This window comes from Mesoplodon densirostris, chromosome 9, assembly GCF_025265405.1.
Source record: "Mesoplodon densirostris isolate mMesDen1 chromosome 9, mMesDen1 primary haplotype, whole genome shotgun sequence".
In the NCBI taxonomy this organism is placed as follows: Eukaryota; Metazoa; Chordata; class Mammalia; order Artiodactyla; family Ziphiidae; genus Mesoplodon; species Mesoplodon densirostris.
The window spans coordinates 58,189,951-58,214,025 of record NC_082669.1 but is presented as its reverse complement, the minus strand read 5'-3'; the positions used below and the strand labels follow the sequence as shown (position 1 = coordinate 58,214,025).

Sequence of the window (24,075 nt, the reverse complement as noted above, 5' to 3'; positions counted from 1 at the left end):
CCAGGTAGTGTACAAAGAATTATTTCTGTTGTTATTAATGCAAGCAAATTTATAATTTGCCACCTCAAGACACCCGCATTGTTCTTCCTAATTGATTGCATATTCACTGTACCTGCAAGTTCCAAGTTAAATACCTTTGGATCAGGGTTTCTCATTCTCAGTATTCTTGACATATTAGACTGGATAATCTTTTTTGAGGTGGACTATCCTGTGCATCTTAGGATATTTCAGACTCCTTGACCTCTACCCATTAGATGCCAGTATCCCTCCCTGCTACCCAATTATAACAACAAAAAATGTCTCCAGATAATGCCAAATGTCCCCAGATAATGCCAAATGTCCCCAGATAATGCCAAATGTCCCCTGGTGGACTAAATCACCAAGTAGAGAACCACTTCTTTGGAGTTAATCAAACTGGTATTGTCACTGGCTGCATTTATTATAAGTGGAGAACAGCAAGAACAATTTAGCTAGTGAAAGCTATAGAAACAAGTGGGAACACTCTAAGATTTGTACAAGGCGGATATGAACCAAACCTGAAAGCTAACAGCGGCCACTAAAGTCAAGAATGAGGCTGAGGCTGTCAACAGAAACTTTAGATCAGGATTTGTGGGGAGATATGAAGGTAGTTCAGAATGGTCCCCAGAATTGCAGGCATATGTCTACTGAAAAGTGGAAAATCCCTCCCCACTCCAGGGGCCTGAGGAAAAGAAAGAAAAGTACCTTTATATATAAAGTACCTTATATATAAAGTACCTTTATACGGGAATAATAAAATGAAAGAAGGAAGAGCAGGAAAGAAACAAAATTGACAATGAATACAGAGGAAAGAAATGGTAGGAAAGCCTAAAGATATAAAGATATTCTTGCTTCTGAGCTTATCTGAATCCACCTGAACCTCTGCTCTGACCTCCCACCTTGTAACTATCTGCTTCCCATTGCTGTTGTGGCCCTTGGTCAACTGCAATGGTAGTGTGAAAATCACTTTAAACTGTAGTACATAGGTTAAAAGGTAAGAGTGATAAAATAACTATAGTTGCAATATTTTGTTAGTTAATGTACAATATAAAAAGATATAAATTATGACAGCAACAACAAAAAATGGGAGACGGGCAAGTAAATATGTAGAACTTTCTTATGCAATTGAAGTTAAATAGTTATCAGGTTAAACTAGGCTGTTATAAATATAAAATGCATTATGAAAGCCTCATGGCAATCACAAAGTAAACAAACATAATAGAAACACAAATGATAAACAGAAAAGAATTAAAACATAACACTACAAAAAGTCACGAATTCACAAAGAAAGACAAGAGAGGAAGAAAGGAACTGCAAAACAATCAGAAAGTAATTAGCAAAATCTCAACAGTAAATCCTTACCTATCAGTAATAATTCTAAATGTAAACGGTTAAATTCTCCAATTAAATGACAGAGTGGCTGAACAGAAAAAAAAACAAAAAACAAAAAACTATATGCTGCCTACAAGAGATTCATTTAAGCTTTCTTTATTGACACTCACAGGCTGAAAGTAAATGGATGGAAAAAGATATTCCATAAAATTAAAACCATTGTAAATCAACTATACCCCCATAAAAATTTTTTTAAAAGAAACAAAAAAATTATAAATGAAACAGGAGACATTACAACTGATACCTCAAAAATACAAAGGATCATAAGAGACTACTATGAGCAATTATACACCAACAAATTAGATAACCTAGAAAAATGGATAAATTCCTAGAAACATACAACTTACGAAGATTGAACCATGAAGTAATAGAAAATCTGAACAGACCAATAATGAGCAAGGAGATTGAATCAGTAATGAAAATTTTCCCAACAAATAAAAGCCGTGGACCATATGGCTTCCCTGGTGAATTTTATCAAACATTGAAAGAATTATTTCCAATCCTTCTCAAACTCTTCCAAAAAAACTGAAGAGGAAGGAACACTTCCAAACTCATTTTATGAGACCAGTATGGCTCTGATACTAAGACCAGACAAGGACACTACAAAAAAAGAAAATTACAGGCCAGATATACAGACTCAGATATATATATATACTCACCATTAAATTGGGAAAATATGGCCTAGAATTATTAGACCACACAATTATTGTGTGTGAGTGGACGACTGTATAGCAAGTCCTTCTCTTAGCTTAGTGTCAGTGAGGTAGGGAGAAAAACTAAGAAATTATGAGATCTGAGATAATGTACATTAATGTTCTTTGGAAAAGCATAAATAGTCCTCAGTTTTCGGCATTCCTGGAAACTGAGTCATAAAGAAGATCATGTTTCCCACTAGAAAAATGAAATAATTGGTGGTTGCATTCCTGACCAAATATTCAGCAGCAAGCAAACCATAAATATGAATGACAACATGTCTCAGCCATCAATGATAAACTCTTAAATTATTTAAAACACTAGGCTGATGCTTCAAGCCCCAGAAAAAAAAAAAAATTGGTTGAAATGTATTGCTTGTCCTAAACAAGAAAACTCTGTAGTCAAAAGCAACAGTACAGAACAGACTGATGGATCAATAAATATTTCTTGTGTAAGGCGTTATGACTGGTGCTGAAAGAAATTCAAAAGATGATTCCTACCCCCAAGGAGTTGACAGTCTCATTAGGAATAATTACATAAGTAATTAAAATGAAGAAAGGGTTTAGTACAAGAGGGATGACAGTAATAGCCAGCATTTATTGAACACTTCCTATGTGCCTGGCACTGTTCGAATTGCTTTATCTGTATGAACTCATTTAATACTCAAATAAGCTTGCAAGGTAGGTACTAACATTAGCTCCTTTTTACAGGTGAGAAAATGAAATGGTTAGATCACACAACTCAGATGTGGTAGAGGCAAAGTTAAACCCACACAACCTAGCTCCAAAACCCACATTCTTAAAACAATCCTATACTGCATCTCAGAAGAAATGAGCTATAGGAGTGAACCACTGAACAGGTTACTTTGGGCTCGTGGAGAATCTGAGAAGGCTTTCTGGAAAAGTTGGAATTTGTGTTGGACCTAGAAGAATGGATATCTCTTGAATTTGCAGAAATATGGAGGAGAGCATTTTTTATTCTCTGAATAAAGATCGATAAATCCCTTTATCGATCTTTATTCAGAGAATGGAGTATGTTTCAAAGAAAGCCCCTCACACTTACTTGCCTGTAGCCTCTAAACTGGTGATTGGCATCCCCATTTACCTAGTGCCTAAGAGATTTCAGAATATAATCTGATTCCCTTCTCCACTCCATCACCCACTATCACCACCCATACACATTCTAAATCCTCTCTCTTTCCTCTCCACTCCCACTCCCACTCCCACTGCCTCAGTTTAAGCCCTGTGACTCCCCAGCTGCGCCATGAAGTAGTCTCCTACCTCGAGTCTCTGTCTTCAGTCCCAAAACACTTCGATCTAGTCTCCACGTCAGTGCCAGAGTATTTTCTAAAATGTTATCTGGTCAAAGTGCTTCCCCACCCATAGGATTAATCCAAATTTGTTACTGAGGCATAAAAGCCCACTTATGATCTAGCTCCTACCTAGCCCCATCTTCTGCCATTTCCCCATAGGCAGCCTATGTTCCAGCTGTACTGAACTACTTGTTCTCCGAAGGTATAAGGTTCTCTACAGACAGCTCTCTACCCTAAAAATTCTTCCCCACCCACCCCTCCAACCCTCAACCTCTGAAAATTCCTGTTCAAGTGATTAAGCCTGCATTCTTCCTCTGGAAGTCTTCAAAGACCACCTAATGCAGGTTATGCATTTTGTCTAGGTTCCCATAGAATGTTATTTGAGGCTCTATTTCCCACATCATATTGTAATTGTTTTTACATGCTTCACTGACCAGACTGTAAGCTCTTTAGAGGCTTTGCAACTCACTCTTACCTGTATTTCCCAGTACTCACCCTAGTGAGTGAATGATTTATTGGGTTCTAGAATTCTGAGATCATGGACACACACCCAGCTGCAGCCTATCTTAACCACCCTCTTCTTTAATGGAAGGCTCATTACTTTCTCCACTCTCTTCTTAAATCAAGTTATGATAGCAAGATAATTACCTATTACTATCATTACTAATATCTTTGTGTTATCATTTTCAAAACTGCGAGACAGAGAAGCTAGTTTAAAATGTTTAAAAGCTGGTTAATCCAGATTGAAGAAAGAGATTTATACATTTTATTTAAATCCACAGTGTGCCAAACCCTTGAGAACTGGCAATGACATCTTCATAGCAAAGGGAAGGTCACAATTATGACATAAAATTGTTTGACATACAGATTCTGTTTATAATTTGGCAATATAAATTTACACATTTTTAAGATGTATCTTAGTCATTCTAGTTACTTTATCTTTCCAGTGATTTTCCTATGACATCTGCTTTTTGTTTGCTTCTCTTCCTCCCTAACTTAAGCCCAATCTACCCACAGCCTTGGCTGAGGAGCTGCAGGAGTCCCTTTCCCTCTCTGTTTTTCTGCTTGGGATTACCCTTTCTTCTCTACTACAAACCCCATGGCTTCCTGGGACTCCTCCATCCTCCAACACACAGGTGCTACTTCTGATCTTGCCCCAAAGCTGATTGATGGTGGGTCTTGTTTTGGGGTTGGTAGTGATGGTGTTTAGTACTAGTGAGACTACCTACTAGTAACAGTTGTCATCGCCGCCATCGCTGTATTAGTAGTAGTACTTTTTGAACATTTGCTATGTTTCAGACACTCTGCTAAGCAATCTTCATATGGGTTATCACTATTAAACTCTAACAGCACTCCTATGAAAGCTAGTAAGTGAAAAAGAACTCAAACTCAAACCCACACCTATCTGATTACAGGATAAAGAAGCAGCTCCTTGGTAGGGCTTATAAAGGGCAAATGTGAGAAGCTGTACCTCCTCTCCCCAACCTGATTACAGGCCCTTCAGCCCCTCTTATCTTCTTACCACCTATCTCCCTGCTGGAACATACACTGAAAGAACTATCATTATGGTTGCTGCTCTCCTTCCTCTGCATTTCTACCTTTTCACTTTGCCAGGAGCTCCTGACTTCTATGCCCTTTCTGCTGACCCTTTTTTGCATCTTTCTTTCCTGATCCCACGTACATCTCTGCCAAATAAAGGCATTAAAACAACAATGACAACCTTTCATTATTATCATTTTGCAAAAGAAACAGCATTTTTTTTTTTTTTTTTGCGATATGTGGGCCTCTCACTGCTGTGGCCTCTCCCGTTGCGGAGCACAGGCTCCGGACGCGCAGGCTCAGCGGCCATGGCTCACGGGCCCAGCCGCTCCGCGGCATGTGGGATCTTCCCGGACCGGGGCACGAACCCGTGTCCCCTGCATCGGCAGGCGGACTCTCAACCACTGCACCACCAGGGAAGCCCAGAAACAGCATTTTTAACACCGAACTAGGCGGTCTCAGATTAAGGAATATTTCTTCAAATGGAATAGATTTACCTTTATAAAAAATATAGGCTAATGGCCGCTGAGCCTGCGCGTCCGGAGCCTGTGCTCCGCAACGGGAGAGGCCACAACAATGAGAGGCCTGCGTACCGCAAAAAAATAAATAAATAAATAAATAAAAGGCTAAATATCATATATTAACGCATATATGTGGAATCTAGAAAAAATGGTACAGATTAACCTACTTGCAGGGCAGGAATAGAGACTCAGACGTAAAGAATGGACATATGGACACAGGGGGGAAGGGGAGGGTGGGATGAATTGGGAGATTAGGATTGACATACATACACTACCATGTGTAAAATAGCTAGCTAGTGGGAACCTGCCAGCAGGTATAGCACAGGGAGCTCAGCTCAGTGATCTGTGATGACCTAGATGGGTGGGATGGGGGGAGGGCTGGGAGGGAGGTCCAAGAGGGAGGGGTATATGTATACATATAGCTGATTCACTTCGTTGTACAGCAGAAACTAACACAACATTGTAAAGCAATTATACTCCAATAAAAATATATACATATATAGGCTAGATTCATCTTCCAACGAAGTCTCAATGCTAAAGCAATGTGGCCTCCACAGCCTCAACACTTGGATTTAAAATAAACTTAAAACCAACTCACAAGCTCTCCTGTGCCAACCAGCCCTGCTACCCATCCTGCCAGAGTGATGCCTCCACCACTCATGTCTCAGCGTACTCAAGACTCAGGAGGAATTTAAAGTAGCTTCTCTTCTCAAAAAGGTAGACATCCTTGGCTTGGATCACCTCCCAGTGCTCTTTATTCTATTTATTCTTCAGAGTTAACCGCTCCTTTTCTGAGCTACTTCTGGGCCGTATGCATAATTCTGTTCCTTTTACATTATTTTGCCGTCACGGTTGGTTTGACTCCTCCACTGGACTATGAGCTCCTTGAGGACAAGGGTGCTGTCACCTCATTGTGCTTCCACAGTGCCTAGCATACAGTAGACCTTCAATCTGACTGGTGACCAGACTGATCCCTCACAGTAGAGAAACCAGCTCACTAAATAAATTAGAGAAACAAAGAGTTCAATGAAGTGCTTTGTAGAATAATTTTGTTAATAACTTAAGATGGCAATCATTTTTGAAACACAGTTATTAAACTGCTGTCTTATTTTCAGTAAACAGTAGGTAAACATTCATTTCCTAGATCTACCCCTTTCCCACTGATGGCCCATAGCAAAGGAACAAAGCTAGAGACCAGAGGATTCTAATGGGGTCACTATCCTCTAAGGAGAACAGTAAGCATGGGCTCTCACCAATCACAATGGCAGCTAGAGATCTGCTAGTCACTAATGATAAGTCCATGTGGAATTAAAATTATGTCTTGTTCACTTTGGGAGGCCTCACTACTTAGTATGTAATCAAAGAGTATTTACTAGATAATGGATAGATCGAGTCTTGTGGAAGGACTGTGAGTGTTCGAGTTTCTGAGAGTAGAACAATAATCTTCAGTATTTTTGTTCAGAAGTGGTGGGCAGGAGAGGGAAGAAAATGAGATGAGTATGAGCTGATGGGTATAACTGATACTCAGTGGTCTCACCTGAATTAAAGACAGCACTTCGGGCTTCCCTGGTGGCACAGTGGTTGAGAGTCCGCCTGCCGATGCAGGGGACACGGGTTCGTGCCCCGGTCTGGGAGGATCCCACATGCCGCAGAACGGCTAGGCCGGTGAGCCATGGCTGCTGAGCCTGTGCGTCCGGAGCCTGTGCTCCGCAACGGGAGAGGCCACAACAGTGAGGCGCCTGCGTACCGCAAAAAAAAAAAAAAAAAAAAAAAGACAGCACTTCCACCCTGTGCTGTCCATTCATGCAAGTTTCTCAAAGACATCCACATTGACCAAAGGCTGTCTGCACTCAGCTACCCAGAATTAGTACTTTCTCAATGCATAAGTCAAGAAACATGCAGGATATGCAACTTGTGATTCATTTCTCTTCCATCTTCTCTTCTCCCTGGTTTCTATCTTCTCTGTTTATCATAGTAACTTATATTTATTCTTTATTCAAGTTCTAGAATTAAATACTCTGTCTGAAATACCACTGGGTACATTTTAAAGTTCCAACCACATGCCAGGCACTATTGTAGGCACTGGGTATCCCTAACTTCATGGAGTTTATATTCTGGTGAGGGAGACAGATAATGAGCAAGGAAACAAATTCATGCATAGAATTTCAGATAAACACTATGAAGACAGTACAGCACAGTAACAGAATAAAGAATAACTGAGAAGGTAGGGTACAGTCACCTTATGAATATGATGGCCAGGGAAGATGTTTTTGAGGCAGTCCCAGTGCCGAAAAGAGCAATGATTCCTCCCCACCCCAGCCAACTTGCTCAAAGACATTTGTTAACCATAGAATCATTCTGTTATATTCCCCTTCAGTGAAGGGTTTATGTCAAAGTACAGTGACATATATAGAAGATGTTCTGTAAATGGCCACTGCCTAATTAATTTTCCTCTGATGTTCATTTAGGAGCCTGTTAACTAGAAAAACCATTGGGCTGCCCCAGTGAATCTGACAGTTTCACAAGGAACTTATTCCTTATCAAAGATTTACCCAAAGTACCAGAGCCCACCTGACAATGTATTTTACTTTCGCTCACCCTAAATGCTCTTCACCCACTGGGATATTGTCTGTTGACATCCAACATCTGTTGTTCATTTTCAAACACTAATCCCTGTGGTGTGTCCTTTGGGTGATCAAGCTTACTCTAAAGCTCACTATAAAAAATTCAAGAAGATTGGGACTCTCCTATTTTTCCATTGACATTTTTACCCCTCCTTTGATTTCAAATTGATTTTATTTTTCCTTTGCTTCCTTTTCTTCTATTTTACTACTTTCTTCAGGTAGGACTTTTCCTTTCATCCAGGCATGCCATACAGCCTTGGTCATGTGCTTTCAAACTTATAAAACACAGAATTTGAGCAAGTTTTTTTTTTAAAAGAAAAAAGCCTGTGTACTAGCATTATTTTAATAAAAAATAAAAATTTTAAAAGGTCAAATTTATTTTCCTGGGCAAGACATGTTTTTCATATTTAGGGTCTATCAAAAGTTGTACTTCAGAGGCCTGTCATAAACTCCTAGGTGGCAGGAACCCCTCCCTCATCAATGCCCTTTGAAGTTAGGAGTTTAGCCGAGGATAATAAAAATAATCATGCTTATATTTAAACCTGTCCAATACCCTTCATTCCAAGGCATAAGAACAACTTTCAAACAAATTAAACTCTACAAGCACTTTTTCTCACAGATAAATATTATGATGAATAAGCAGCAGAGTGTGTTCATCTGCCAGATACACAGTAAGAGCTGTGCTAAAACTGAAATGTCTTCATGAACTACTTCTATTATACTTTCCCTCCCATTGCTTCTAACAGCCCCCCACCCCACCTTCCAATTTGCTCTTAAGTGGCTAATTGTGATATGAAAGGCTTCTCTCCACAAATCATTTCAGTGATGAAGTACTGAAGATTGTTAACCAATGTGTTAAAAGCCTACAACAGAATGGTTTCATTGGGAAGTATAATTTGCTTGACATTCTCATCTTTCCAGATGTTATGAAAGTTTCCTTTATTCACCAAGCCAAAGAACTGGGATATATAAATGGCTTTGAAATTGGCAGGTAATTTTGAAACAGTTACAAGAATGAAATCATGGGTTAATAGTAAAAGTGTTCTTTTGCTGAATTTTTTCCCCATGCTCATAGGTTCCTATCTTCAGAGCCTTTGAAAATTCCAGGAGAATACTTTCCTATGAGCAAAGTGCTCAAAAGAACTTGTTCTTCGCTTCTGGTGCATTTCTTTATCCCCTAAGGTGCATAATAAGACTCTTCCTAAATCTTCAAAATCCCTAGTTTTATGACCAATAAATTAATCAAAAGCCATATGCTGTCTAATGAATCTCTCCAGGACATCTCAGACTTCCATTTGCTCTACAATCTAAATACTGGATAGCTCAAAGATTCCATGGAAGAGATGTAGGGCTGGAAGTTATACATATATATTCTTTTTCATTATAGGTTATTGCATGATATTGAATATAGTTCCCTGTGCTATACAGTAGGACCTTGTTGTTTATCTATGTTATATATAGTAGTGTGTATATGTTAATCCCAAACTCCTAATTTATCCCTCCCACTCTTCCCCTTTGTTAACCATAAGTTTGCTTTCTATGTCTGTGAGTCTGTTTTTGTCTTATAAATAAGTTCATTTGTCTCATATTTTAGATTCCATATATAAGTAATATCATATGATATTTGTCTTTCTTGTCTGACTTAACTTCACTTAGTATGATAATCTCTAGGTCCATTCATGTAGCTGCAAATGGCATTATTTCATTCTTTTTTACAGCTGAGTAATATTCCATTGTATATATATATAAATCCGTTCATTTGTCAAAAGACATTTAGGGTGCTTGCCTGTCTTGGCTAAATAGTAAGGACTCCTTGTTTAATAAATTTAACACGAGAAAGGCATTTTTATCACCAAAGGAAGGGAAATCAGAGTACATAGCCTCTACTAACTCCATAAAAATGGGTTCATCAAGTTAAGAATTTCCTAATACAGATATCCCACTTTTCAGATCATTAGAGAGTACTTCCAATTGGAGGAAGATTTAGGTTGCTTTTCTCCTCCAGTAGAGGAACAGTTCTAGAAGCAGTCTGATAGGTTAGGGGAATTAATTCAGGTGGCCAGAGCAAGGGGTTTCCTGGTGTACACAGTGAAACCTGTTCATGAAACATTCCCAACAGCCCACCCCATAAGGAAGTGCTGCCCCCGGGTCTATCTGAGCACTGCTACATTCTGGTTTCCCCCTTAATGTGGAAAACCTATGTTTCTGATTACTTCCCCAAATCTGGCATGAACTAATAGTGAGTAACATATTGCAAAAGAGCTCTGCGTTGGGCAGCCACGCAAGCTGCGGCCCTTCAGATACAGCGTGGCAACCCCAGGAAAGGGTCTGCTTTGCCCTCTGGCTCCCTCCAAGCCCACCTCCCAACAGCCTCTCTGCAGAGCAGTGCCAAGGGGCCAGCTCACGCAGTGCCTCCCCACCTGCCCGCCCCACGCTGACCGTTCTAAGCTGCCCTTTCTCTTTGCAATGTCGCCAAGCTTTGTTTACACAGCAAATTTCATTCCATTAGAATGTTGAAGCCTCCTCCCAGATTATTAATCAAGATGTGAAATAAGATAAAACCTAATCCACAGTCCCTCAGCTATGAATGCTCAAAGCCAGGCTCATTAAACATATCTGTCAACGATGCATTGCACCAGCCTTAGGCCCCAAATTGATTGGAAGTTGGGGGAGGGGTGCAAAGCATTTGGTTGCACAATATATTCAAGAGAAGGAACTCTTTTTAAGGTGTGGCCAGGTAAGTCTGTTTAGAGATAACTATAGGCTATATAGTTTTATGGATTCTTTTCTCTGGTTGTTAATGGCAGCCAAAGAGATGGAGAAACAGATGTTGAGATGGGAAACAAAAATTCATGTACCATGTGTGAAAAGCTGAAAATCATTATGAATGGGAGTAAAGCAATATGCCACATTGGAAGCAAACCTAGTGAATTCCTGCATGGATTCAAACACTATTTACTTGTGTTAAAAGGAAGGAAAAATGTTGAATTCTGTTAAAGCGCTTAAAGTCACTTTTAGCTAAGGTTCTTATCTATCATCCTGTCATTAGCATCCTCACCACCATCCCCATCACGATATACTTTGTATTTACGCTGGGCTTTTCAAGTTCAAAGCACAAAGCACTCACATCAGTCAATTAATCACCTTGAGGGATCTGTGTTGGGTGGAATGCTTCCTAGCAAATGCACCCCTTAACGTGTCACTGGAGGATCCACTCGCCAGGAGTGTTCCTGGTCTACAAATTTGATGTCATCTGTTGGCATTTTGTCAGATTTCAAATATACATTTTCCCCTAACAAACTGACAGCCCTATTTTCTGAATCAAAGGAAAAGTGATTTTACTGATCTTTTAGCATTAAGAATCACTCTCTCCATTTGGGTGTTTCTGGGTAGTAGCCACAGTTTAGACACATCTAAAAGAGAGGGGGAAGAAAAGGATGGAGGAAGTAAAATTCAATAAATATATTAATTGTTTTTCAATGAGAAAGTGAATGATAGAAAAAAAGTAATTAAATCTGAGGTGATTTATAATGGGAAACAGATGTCGGTGTGAAAGTAATTTGAAATAACCAAAGCGTTCCAAGACATCTTCCAAGAATATGTTTTAATACATAAACATTTAACAGCACAATAGCTAAGCCAAAATTGCCCAATTTCAAAACTTCACCTGCGTTCTTATGTTACTTTTTATTCCTTGATTAACAAAGAAAAGGAGGGCTTCCCATATTTGAGCTGCTTATTAAAAATTCTTTATTTATGGTGGACAGGGAAACCAGGCATATCTGTTTCACTCTTCTGTCCTGGTAGGTTTCATATTCTGTTTCTAATTCCTATGCCCCCGTGCTGTTCTATTTGAATTTCCAATGCAGCAGAGGAAATGGTTTCTAAAATATTAAAATCCTGTTTGCATTGACTTTCTTTACGCTTTGTGACCACATTTCTATTCAGATCAGGTTTCACAGCTTTTAACTTTTCCAAGTCTAAATTTAAACTTAGTGCAACTTCATGGTACCCCTTAAGGGGATAGCTCTTATAACAAGGGAGAAGCAGCCTGGAAACTGCAGAGAAGCCAGACCGTTGGGGTGACTTTTAAAAAAAATTTTACTCCTCTTTACAGACTTTTTGAAAGTGTTTCAAGCTAAAACTATATTTTAAACAGGGGCTCGTTTGGGAAAGACATCAACCTGGGAAATGTCTCCAAGAAACAAACCTCGTTGTGTTGACTTTGCCTGGAAAACAAGTGTCAGCCACATCTCCAACCCTCACTCCAGGGTTTTTCTCCCTGCCCCCAATCTTGCCTTCTCTAGGTCCCCATCCTACATTGGAATCCTTCTTATTGTGTATAATACTAGGCCTTTATCGCTCCCTCCCTGGAGACCAAGCAATACAATCTAGAAAAATGAAGGAGACCATTCTCTCTGAGGGCATCAGTTCCTAAAACCCCAGTTCAGACCCTAAGAAAAACTCTCTGAGAAATTGAACTTGGGGCCTCTGGCGTCTGCCCCAGGGAACTTGCTTGCTTTCCCTAAGTCACAAGCCTCACTGTAATGTTATATATAGTTCTAATAATTAATGCCTGTATAGTATTTTATAGTTCATAAAGCCTTTTCATATCTTCGCAAGAGTTCTGTGACAGAAGGTGGGCAGGTTTTGTTTTATCTACATTTTATAGATGAGGAAACTGTTTTTCAGGAAGACTGCATGAATTGTCTGAGATCATAAAGATAATTAGTAGAGAAGCCAGAGCTCCAGCTCAGGCCTCCTAATTCCCAATCCTTTTTTCCTTCCCCTACAAGCATGTGTGTTTCTATAATTCTCTTTCCTGAAAGCAGGGTCATTCTCAGAAGCTTTTATTTTCCTGGTGCCTCCTCTTCATCCCAAGTACAAGAGGGCCAAAAAAAGTTTTGGGGAATTCACTCAGACCACAGTCACTCATCTTGTGTGCAGAGGGGTCCCATCTAAACTTTATCTCAACTCACTTCACTTTGATCTATGTTAGCCTTAGTTATAGATGGTTTTCAATTCAAAAAATACTTGTGGAGTATAGTCCAGGCACTGTACTAAGCTCTGAGACAACATTAAATAAGACCAACCCCTAGCCAGCTAGTGAGGTGCTTACAGTCTAAATTAAATACACAATTACAGCCCAATATAACAAAATGGTCATGGAAGGCTTCCTGGGAAAAGGGACATATAAATTAAGGCCTGAAAAACTGAGTTAGCCAAGTGAAGAGGTGGGGAAAAAATATTTTTGGTTTAAATATGTATGTGTATATACACACACACACACACACACACACACACACACACACACACCCCTCACTGAGGAGTTGCTTAATGGGTATAGTTTCAGTCTTGTAAGATGAAAAAGTTCCGGAGATTGGTTGCACAACAATGTGAATGTACTTAATACCAACTATACACATAAAAATGGTTAAGATGGTAAATTTTATGTCATGTGTATTTTACCAAAATTAAAAATAAAATATTTGGGTTTTTTCAGCATGTATAATGATACAAATCCCAGTCTACCATTCCTGAACTTTTGGGCACTGAAATGTGAACTCTGGAATCAGTTTTTACTGATTTCCCTGGTGGGAAGTTTCAGTTTCACTTTTGGTCAACTCTGATAAGGGACAACACTAAGTAAAAGGAGTACTCATTGTGATTTCCCCCAACTTCAGCCTCCTTTCACCCCACTCACAGCCTTGAACTCCTCCAGACCTGCCCAGATGAACCAGGTGAAAGTGCAAACAAGAGAACGTTTTTTTTCAGCTGAGACCATGCCAAGGAAAGGAGAAGATCTGGGCATGGTGATTTAAAATTGTGCCAAAAAGAAAAAAAAAAAACTGTAAAAAATAATTTAATTATCTTAAGAAAGCCATGCCTTGTAAGCTCACCTACTCCTAGGATTTTTGTTGCTGCTGCTGTTTTTTCATTGGCTTTTTTTTTTTTTTTTAAATCAAGATCCTTCTGAGCATCTCCAGTTTGGATTGACAAGGGGAATACTTGTAGTGGCAAGGGGTCCATTTGTAGTGGTGGCACTGAAACGTGTCTGAAGCACTGAGAAATGCTGACAGGGCTGAAACAGTGAGGAAGGTGACATGGGCCTAAAGTGACTGCTGGTCCCTTCCTACACAGGGTTAAATTATACTAGTCCAGCACACCAGGCACGTTCCCATTTTCCCAGAACACTGGGCAGAATTGCCAGCATTGGGATTTTCAGAGGTTGGAAACACTCTGAGGAAAATGTTAACGGAAGAAGGGAAGGGATACGCAAGAGCCATCTCACCTGGTCTCTCCCTGCCCGCTTCTTCCCTACCTTTTCCCATTTATACACTCCAGAAAACTGTGTGCTCCTCAGAGGCCAATAAACAACTGTAAGTAACCATATGGATTCTGAGGGAAACCGAACTTGAAACAGCAAGCCGAGCAACACTAAAAGCCTATCGGAGATTCTTAAATTCTATACAATTCCCATCTAAGAAAGAAAAATCACAGTCAGCTGTGAGCTCAAGCAAGATTAAGGATCTTTCAAAGAGTTTCCATCGGCTTCAGGATAACAATCCAACCACCCTAGCGTGGCATGCAGGACCTTTAGTGTTCTGGCCCCTGTTTCATTTTTCCAGCCACATATATCACCACTCTCCTCTCACATTTACTCTACCCAAACTGAACATAGTATTTGCGGTTCCCTGAACTGCCGCCAAAAAGCCGCCAAATATATATATGTATATATATATATATACACATACACACACACATATACACACACATATACATATACATATATACATTAAAACATATGTGTGTGTATATATATTATGATTCCTAGTAGATAGATGTTTCTTTTTTTATCTAAATTCCAGAAGGAGACTGGCAGCCCACATCCTTGGGTTCATGTCTCACAAGCCAGAACTAGTCCTAACTCTAGGCTGGGAAATGTAGTCTCCAGCTGGCTGTCCACATGCTCAGCTAAACCTTGGAAGGTTTAGTTCTAAAATGAAGGAAGGAACAGATGTTGGGAGACATTTAACAGTCTGCATTGTCTCCCATCTCTGTATCTTTACACAGCTGCTTCCCTTTGTCAGAATGTCGCTCGCCTGGGTAATTCCCCACATCCTTAGGTAGCTCCGACATCAGCTTCTCTGGGAGCAAACCCTTGCTCTGCATTCTTTGAGCATCTGTGCTTCTCTCTGCCCCAGCACTTATCCCACTCTTATTGTAATTGTCTACTTGTCAGCCTTCCTATCAGATCACAGGCTCAAAAGAACAGGGACTATGTCTTTTATTTTTACACTCACAGAGCTAAGGCTAGTGCATGGCTCATAGTGGGCATCCAATAAATGATTGTGGAATGAAGAAATAAAATACAAGAAGAGGAGAAATTATCTGGAAATTCTAAGCAGGGTTCTGTTCCAGTTAATTTGGAAATTGTCGTATTATTTCTTAAGAGTAATCATTTTAACTTTTTTTACCTGTTTCAATATGTCCATGGTTCCTAGTTGTGTCCATATTCCACATTAATTGCAATGTTTTTGAAAAAGTAAAGGTTGTTTTTCAAAAACATGATTGAAATAATACAGGTAGCTAAGTGCGGGTATTAGATTAATTCAGAAGTGGGTTATTTGGAATTTGGAACAAATTTGTCATAAAAACATCTTATACATCATGGTTGGGTATCCAACCAAGCCACAAAAAAACTAAAATTCATAATGTAACTAAACTCAGGTTCTTACAATACTATGCAGAATGAGGGTGATTCTCTGGAGAGCTCAGAGCTCCAATTCTGCCCCCAACCCAACTTTATACTTCCAACTGAGTTTGGGAGTGTCTTGGTTTAGGTTCTCCCAGAAGTAGGCCCTGAGAAAAGGACTGCAGTGCAGGTGGTATATTTGGGAGGTGCAGGGAACATATGTAGAGAAATGGAAAGTGATACAGGGAAGAAAAGCAGCCAACATAAGGTGTGGTATTAAACCTGCTACCATGGAGAACAACTACCTGAAGTTTAATCCTACAAGGAAACTCTGGAAATGGGGTAAAATGCATGCTTCTAAATAATCCACCCAAGGGACAAAGGAATTGGGGTATTTATATATCAACTCCTGAGTCATTATTAGAGGGCCTGGGGGTGGGGGGTGGGCACATGTTGATTCCCTAATCCTGTATCGTTGGTTCCAGACAAACAAAGTCCTCAGGCACAGAAATACAGATAACTGGCAGTTGGAAGTCATCAGGCACACACTAAGAGGTCTGAAGAAAATGCCAGCACTGGGGGGAGCCTTCAAGATGGCAGAGGAGTAAGACATGGAGATCACCTTCCTCCCCACAAATACATCAAAACTACATCTACATGTGGAACAACTCCTACAGAACACCTACTGAACGCTGGCAGAAGACCTCAGACTTCCCAAAAGATGCCCTCAGGCGACCTACATGCAGGGGCAGGGCCAAAACCAAAGCTGACCACAGGAGCTGTGTGAACAAAGAAGAGAAAAGGAAATTTCTCCAAGCAGCCACAGGAGCAGCAGATTAAACCTCCACAATCAACTTGATGTACGCTGCATCTGTGGAATACCTGAATAGACAACGAATCATCCCAAAATTGAGGCAGTGGACTTTGGGAGAAACTGCAGACTTGGGGTTTGCTTTCTGCATCTAATTTGTATCTGGTTTTATGTTTATCTTAGTTTACTATTTAGAGCTTATTATCACTGGTAGATTTGTTTAAGATTTGGTTGCTCTTTTCCTTTTTTTAAAAAAACTATATATATATATATTTCCAACATATATATATTACTTCCTTTTTCTCTTTTTGTGAGTCTGTATGTGTATGCTTCTTTGTGTGATTTTGTCTGTATAGTTTTGCTTTTGCCATTTGTCCTAGGTTTCTGACTGTCCGTTTTTTCTTTTTTCTTTTAGAATAGTTTTTAGCGCTTGTTATCATTGGAGGATTTGTTTTTTGGTTTGGTTGCTCTCTTCTTTCTCTCTTTCTTTCTATTAATTACTTTTTAGTTTTTAATAATTTTTTCTAGTTTAATAACTTTATTTTATTTTATTTTATTTATTGTTTCTTTCTTTCTTTCCTTTTCTCCCTTTTCTTTGGAGCCATATGGCTGACAGGGTCTTGGGGCTTTGGCCAGGGGTCAGACCTGAGCCTCTGAGGTGGGAGAGCTGAGTTCAGGACAACTGGTCCGCAGGAGACCTCCCGGCCCTACATAATATCAAATGGTGAAAGCTCTCCCACAGATCTCCCTCTCAACGCTAAGACCCAGCTCCACTCAACAACCAGCAAGCTACAGTGGTGGACACCCTATGCCAAACACCTAGCAACATAGGAACATAACCCCATCCATTAGCAAAGAGGCTGCCTAAAATCATAATAAGGTCACAGACACCCCAAACACACAGGACCTGCCCACCAGAAAGACAACATACAGCCTCACCCACCAGAACACAGGCACTAGTCCCCCCCCACCAGGAAGCCTACATAACCCACTGAACCAACCTTACCCACTGGGAGAAGACACCAAAAACAAAGGGAACTACGAACCTGAAGGCTGCGAAAAGGAGACCCCAAACACAGTAAGTTAAACAAAATGAGAAGACAGAGAAATATTCAGCAGATGAAGGAACAATGTAAAAACCCACTAGACCAAACAAATGAAGAGGAAATAGGCAGTCTACCTGAAAAAGACTTCAGAGTAATGACAGTAAAGATGATCCAAAATCTTGGAAATAGAATGGAGAAAATACAAGAAACGTTTAAAAAGGACCTGGAAGAACTAAAGAGCAAACAAACAATGATGAACAACACAATAAATGAAAATAAAAATTCTCTAGAAGGAATCAATACCAGAATAATAACTGAGGCAGAAGAACGGATAAGTGACCTGGAAGATAAAATAGTGGAAATAACTACCACAGAGCAAAATAAAGAAAAAAGAATGAAAAGAACTGAGAACAATCTCAGAGACTTCTGGGACAACATTAAGTGTACCAAAATTTGAATTATAGGCATACCAGAAGAAGAAGAGAAAAAAAAGGGACTGAGAAAATATTTGAAGAGATTATAGTTGAAAGCTTCCCCAGTATGGGTAAGAAAATAGTCAATCAAGTCCAGGAAGTGCAGAGAGCCCCATACAGGATAAATCCAAGGAGAAACATGCCAAGACACATACTAATCAAACCATCAAATATTAAACACAGGGACTTCCCTGGTGGTCCAGTGGTTAAGAGTCCACATTCCAATGCAGGGAACGTGGGTTCGATCCCTGGTCGGGGAACTAAGATGCCACATGCCGTGGGGCAACTAAGCCCTCGCGCTGCAACTACTGAGCCCACACGCTCTGGAGCCCACACACCACAACTAGAGAGAAGCCCATGTGCTGCAACGAAAGATGTCGCATGCCACAACTAAGACCCGAAACAGCCAAAATATAAATAATAAAATGAAAATAAATAAATATTAAAAAAAAATTAAGCACAAAGAAAAAATATCAAAAGCAGCAAGGGAAAAACAAGAAATAACATAAAAGGGAATCCCCATAAGGTTAACAGTTGATCTTTCAGCAGAAACTCTGCAACCCAGAAGGCAGTGGCAGAACATATTTAAGGTGATGAAAGGGAAAAACCTACAACCAACATTACTCTACCCAGCAAGGATCTCATTCACATTCGATGGAGAAATTAAAACCTTTAAGGACAAGCAAAAGCTAAGAAATTCAGCACCACCAAACCAGCTTTACAACAAATGCTAAAGGAACTTCTCTAGGCAGCAAACACAAGAGAAGGAAAAGACCTACAATAACAAAACCAAAACAATTAAGAAAATGGTAATAGGAACATACATATTGATAATTACCTTAAATGTAAATGGATTAAATGCTCCAACCAAAAGACATAGACTGGCTGAATGGACACAAAAACAAGACCCATATATATGCTGTCTACAAGAGACCCACTTCAGACCTATGGCCACCTAAAGACTGAAAGTGAGGGGATGGAATAAGATATTCCATGCAAATGGAAATCAAAAGAAAGCTGGAGCAGCAATTCTTATATCAGACAAAATAGACTTTAAAATAAAGACTACTAGAAGAGACAAAGAAGGACACTATATAATGATCAAGGGTTCAACCCAAGAAGAAGATATAACAATTATAAATATTTATGCACACAACATAGGAGCACCTCAGTACATAAAGTCTAACAGCCATAAAAGGGGAAAAAGACAGTAACACAATCATAGTAGGGGACTTTAACACCCCACTTTCAGCATTGGACAGATCATCCAAAATGAAAATAAATAAGGAAACACAAGCTTTAAATGATACATTAAACAAGATGGACTTAATTGATATTTATAGGACATTCCATCCAAAAACAAGAGAATACACTTTCTTCTCAAGTGCGCATGGAATATTCTCCAAGATAGATCATATCTTGCATCACAAATCAAGCCTTGGTAAATTTACGAAAATTGAAATCATATCAAGTATCTTTTCCGACCACAATGCTATGAGACTAGATATCAATTACAGGAAAAAATCTGTAAAAAATACAAACATATGGAGGCTAAACAATACACTACTTAATAACCAAGAGATCACTGAAGAAATAAAAAAATACCTAGAAACAAATGACAATGAAAATACGACGATGCAAATCCTATGGGATGTAGCAAAAGCAGTTCTATGAGGGAAGTTTATAGTAATAAAATCCTACCTCAAGAAACAAGAAACATCTCAAATAAACAACCTAACCTTACACCTAAAGCAATTAGAGAAAGAAGAACAAAAAACCCCCAAAGTTAGCAGAAGGAAATAAACCATAAAGATCAGATCAGAAATAAATGAAAAAGAAATGAAGGAAACGATAGCAAAGATCAATAAAACCAAAAGCTGGTTCTTCAAGATGATATACAAAATTGATAAACCATTAGCCAGACTCATCAAGAAAAAAAGGGAGAAGACTCAAATCAACAGAATTAGAAATGAAATAGGAGAAGTAACAACTGACACTGCAGAAATACAAAAGATCATGAGAGATTACTACAAGCAACTATATACCAATAAAATGGACAACCTGGGAGAAATGGACAAATTCTTAGAAAAGCACAAACTGCCAAGACTGAACCAGGAAGAAACTGAAAATATAAACAAACCAATCAAAAGCACTGACATTGAAACTGTGATTAAAAATCTTCTAACAAACAAAAGCCCAGGACCAGATGGCTTCACAGGTGAATTCTGTCAAACATTTAGAGAAGAGCTAACACCTATCCTTCTCAAACTCTTCCAAAATATAGCAGAGGGAGGAACACTCCCAAACTCATTCTACGAGACCACCATCACCCTGATACCAAAACCAGACAAAGACGTCACAAAGAAAGAAAACTACAGGCCAATATCACTGATGAACATAGATGCAAAAATCCTCAACAAAATACTAGCAAACAGAATCCAACAGCACATTAAAAGGATCATACACCACAATCAAGTGGGGTTATTCCAAGGAATGCAAGGATTCTTCAATATATGCAAATCAATCAATGTGATACACCATATTAACAACCGAAGGATAAAAATCATATGATCATCTCAATAGATGCAGAGAAAGCTTTCGACAAAATTCAACACCCATTTATGATAATAACTCTCCAGAAAGTAGGCATAGAGGGAACTTCCCTCAACATAATAAAGGTCATATATGACAAACCCACAGTCAACATCGTCCTTAATGGTGAAAAACTGAAACCATTTCCACTACAATCAGGCACAAGACAAGGTTTCCCACTCTCACCACTCTTATTCAACATAGTTTTGGAAGTTTTAGCCACAGCAATCAGAGAAGAAAAAGAAATGAAAGGAATCCAAATCGGAAAAGAAGAGGTAAAGCTGTCACTGTTTGCAGATGACATGATACTATACATAGAGAATCCTGAAGATGCTACCAGAAAACTACTAGAGCTAATCAATGAATTTGGCAAAGTAGCAGGATACAATATTAATGCACAAAAATCTCTTGCATTCCTATAAACTAATGATGAAAAATATGAGAGAGAAATTAAGGAAACACTCCCATTTACCATTGCAACAAAAAGAATAAAATACTAGGAATAAACCTACCTAAGGACAGAAAAGACCTGTATGCAGAAAACTATAAGACACTGATGAAAGAAATTAAAGATGATACAAACAGATGGAGAGATATACCATGTTCTTGGATTGGAAGAATCAACATTGTGTAAATGACTATCCTACCCAAAGCAATCTACAGATTCAATGCAATCCCTATCAAACTACCAATGGCATTTTTCACAGAACTAGAACAAAAAAGTTCACAATTTGTATGGAAACACAAAAGACCATGAATAGCCAAAGCAATCTTGAGAAAGAAAAACGGAGCTGAAGGAATCAGGCTTCCTGACTTCAGACTAACTACAAAGCTACAGTAACCAAGACAGTATGGTATTGTCACAAAAGCAGAAATATAGATCAATGCAACAGGATAGAAAGCCCAGAGATAAACCCACGCACATATGGTCACCTTATCTTTGATAAAGGAGGCAAGAATATACAATGGAGAAAAGACAACCTCTTCAATAAGTGGTGCTGGGAAAACTGGACAGCTACATGTAAAAGAATGAAATTAGAACACTTCCTAACAGCATACACAAAAATAAACTCAAAATGGATTAAAGACCAAAATGTAAGGCCAGGCACTATAAAACTCTTAGAGGAAAACATAGGCAGAACACTCTATTACGTAGATCACAGCAAGATCCTTTTTGACCCACCTCCTAGAGAAATGGAAATAAAAACAAAAATCAACAAATGGGACCTAATGAAACTTAGAAGCTTCTGCACAGCAAAGGAAACCATAAACAAGGCTAAAAGACCACCCTCAGAATGGGAGAAACTGGTGTGAGGTATCACCTCACACCAGTCAGAATGGCCATCATCAAAAAATCTACAAACAATAAATGCTGGAGAGGGTGTGGAGAAAAGGGAACCCTCTTGCGTTGTTGGTGGGAATGTAAATTGATACAGCCACTATGAAGAACTGTATGGAGGTTTACCATACAACCCAGCAGTCCCACTACTGGGCATATGCCCTTAGAAAACCATAATTCAAAAAGAGTCATGTATCGGGCTTCCCTGGTGGTGCAGTGGTTAAGAATCCATCTGCCAATGCAGGGAACACGAGTTTGAGCCCTGGTCTGGGAAGATCCCACATGCTGTGTAGCAACTAAGCCCATCCACCCCAACTATTGAGCCTGCGCTCTATAGCCCGCATGCCACAACTACTGAGCCATGTGCCACAATTACTGAAGCCTGCGTGCCCAGAGCCTGTGCTCCGCAATAAGAGAAGCCACTGAAATGAGAAGACCGTGTGCCACAACGAAGAGTAGCCTCCACTCGCCACAACCAGAATAAGCCCGCGCACAGCAACAAAGACCCAACGCAGCCAAAAATGTAAATAAATAAATAAAAATTTTTAAAAAGAGTCATGTACCACAGTGTTCATTGCAGCTCTATTTACAACAGCCAGGACAGGGAAGCAACCTAAGTGTCCACTGACAGATGAATGGATAAAGAAGATGTGGCACATATATACAATGGAATATTACTGAGCTATAAAAAAAAAAGAAATTGAGTAGTGAGGTGGATGGACTTAGAGACTGTCATACAGAGTGAAGTAAGTCAGAAAGAGAAAAATAAATACTGTATGCTAACACATATATATGGAATCTAAAAAAAAAAAAAAGTTCTCTGGAACCTAGGGGCAAGACAGGAATAAGGACGCAGATGTAGAGAATGGATTTGAGGACATGGGGAGGGGGAAGGGTAAGCTGGGACGAAGTGAGAGAGTGGCATGGACATATATACACTACCAAACGTAAAATAGATAGCTAGTGGGAAGCAGCCGCACAGCACAGGGCGATCAGATCGGTGCTTTGTGACCACCTAGAGGGGTGGGATAGGGAGGGTGGGAGGGAGACGCAAGAGGGAGGAGATATGGGGATATATGTATGTGTATAGCTGATTCACTTTGTTATACAGCAGAAACTTGATTAACACAGCATTGTGAAGCAATTATAGTCCAATAAAGATGTTTAAAAGAAAAAAAAATGCCAAGCACTGAGGAGTAGGAGAAAGGAAATAGTACCCTTATAGTACAGTTATGACATTGAAAACAAAAGAGAAGTGACTCCACCACCCCACCACCCCCAAAAAAATCTCTCAAAACTAAACTGAGAAATCTGAATATCTATCTCCAGGCTCAGTCCATCAGTGTGAGTCTAATCCTCTCCTGGCCCACACTGCTCTCAAGTGAGATTGATGTAAGGGGACTGGCCTTTATAATTAGGAACACAAGCCTATAGTAAGAGTAAACTTTGGTGTAAAATAACAGTTAAATGGTCAATGAGAGGCAAGTTTCTCACTTTTTCTTTTGTAAAAGTAGTTCCATTTCTGTGCTTTCCCGGTGGCAGTTGACACCTTTAGAAAGCTGAGATGCCAGCTCATTAAAGGGCCCAGGCATTAGGGGATCACTTACCTACTACCATCCTTTTGCAACGACAGTAAAATCAATCTCTGCTGTTCAAATTGGAATCTCCTATTACATTAGAGTGCAGCGTTCAAAGCAACAGTGTGGGAAACGCCAATGTTTGTAGAGCTGAGGAAATCCTATAGCTGGGCATATTGTAACTGGGAAGGCATGAGGGGGATGCAGATCCCCACCTTGGGTAACTCAAGCCCCCCACAGTGCCTCAGAGGAAGAGAGCCTGGTCTGGTTTTTGCCTGCCATCTGCACTGCCTGGGCCCTAGGCTGTTGTTACTTCTCTCTGTTTCACCAACAGAGGCCAGGACAACTTGTCATATCGATAAACAAGCTAACAACTCAAAAGGCTTTTTTCCTAAACTACTAACTTCACTGTGAATTGAACTAAAGAACTATCGAGCAAAGA

The 24,075-nt window shown here is 39.5% G+C and overlaps 1 protein-coding gene across 4 annotated transcripts in view; it reads right to left on the bottom strand.

Annotated features, from left to right (window-relative positions):
• Nucleotides 1-24,075, bottom strand: part of MTERF1 (mitochondrial transcription termination factor 1) — a 394,940-nt gene that overhangs the window by 200,912 nt on the left and 169,953 nt on the right. The window lies entirely within an intron of this gene.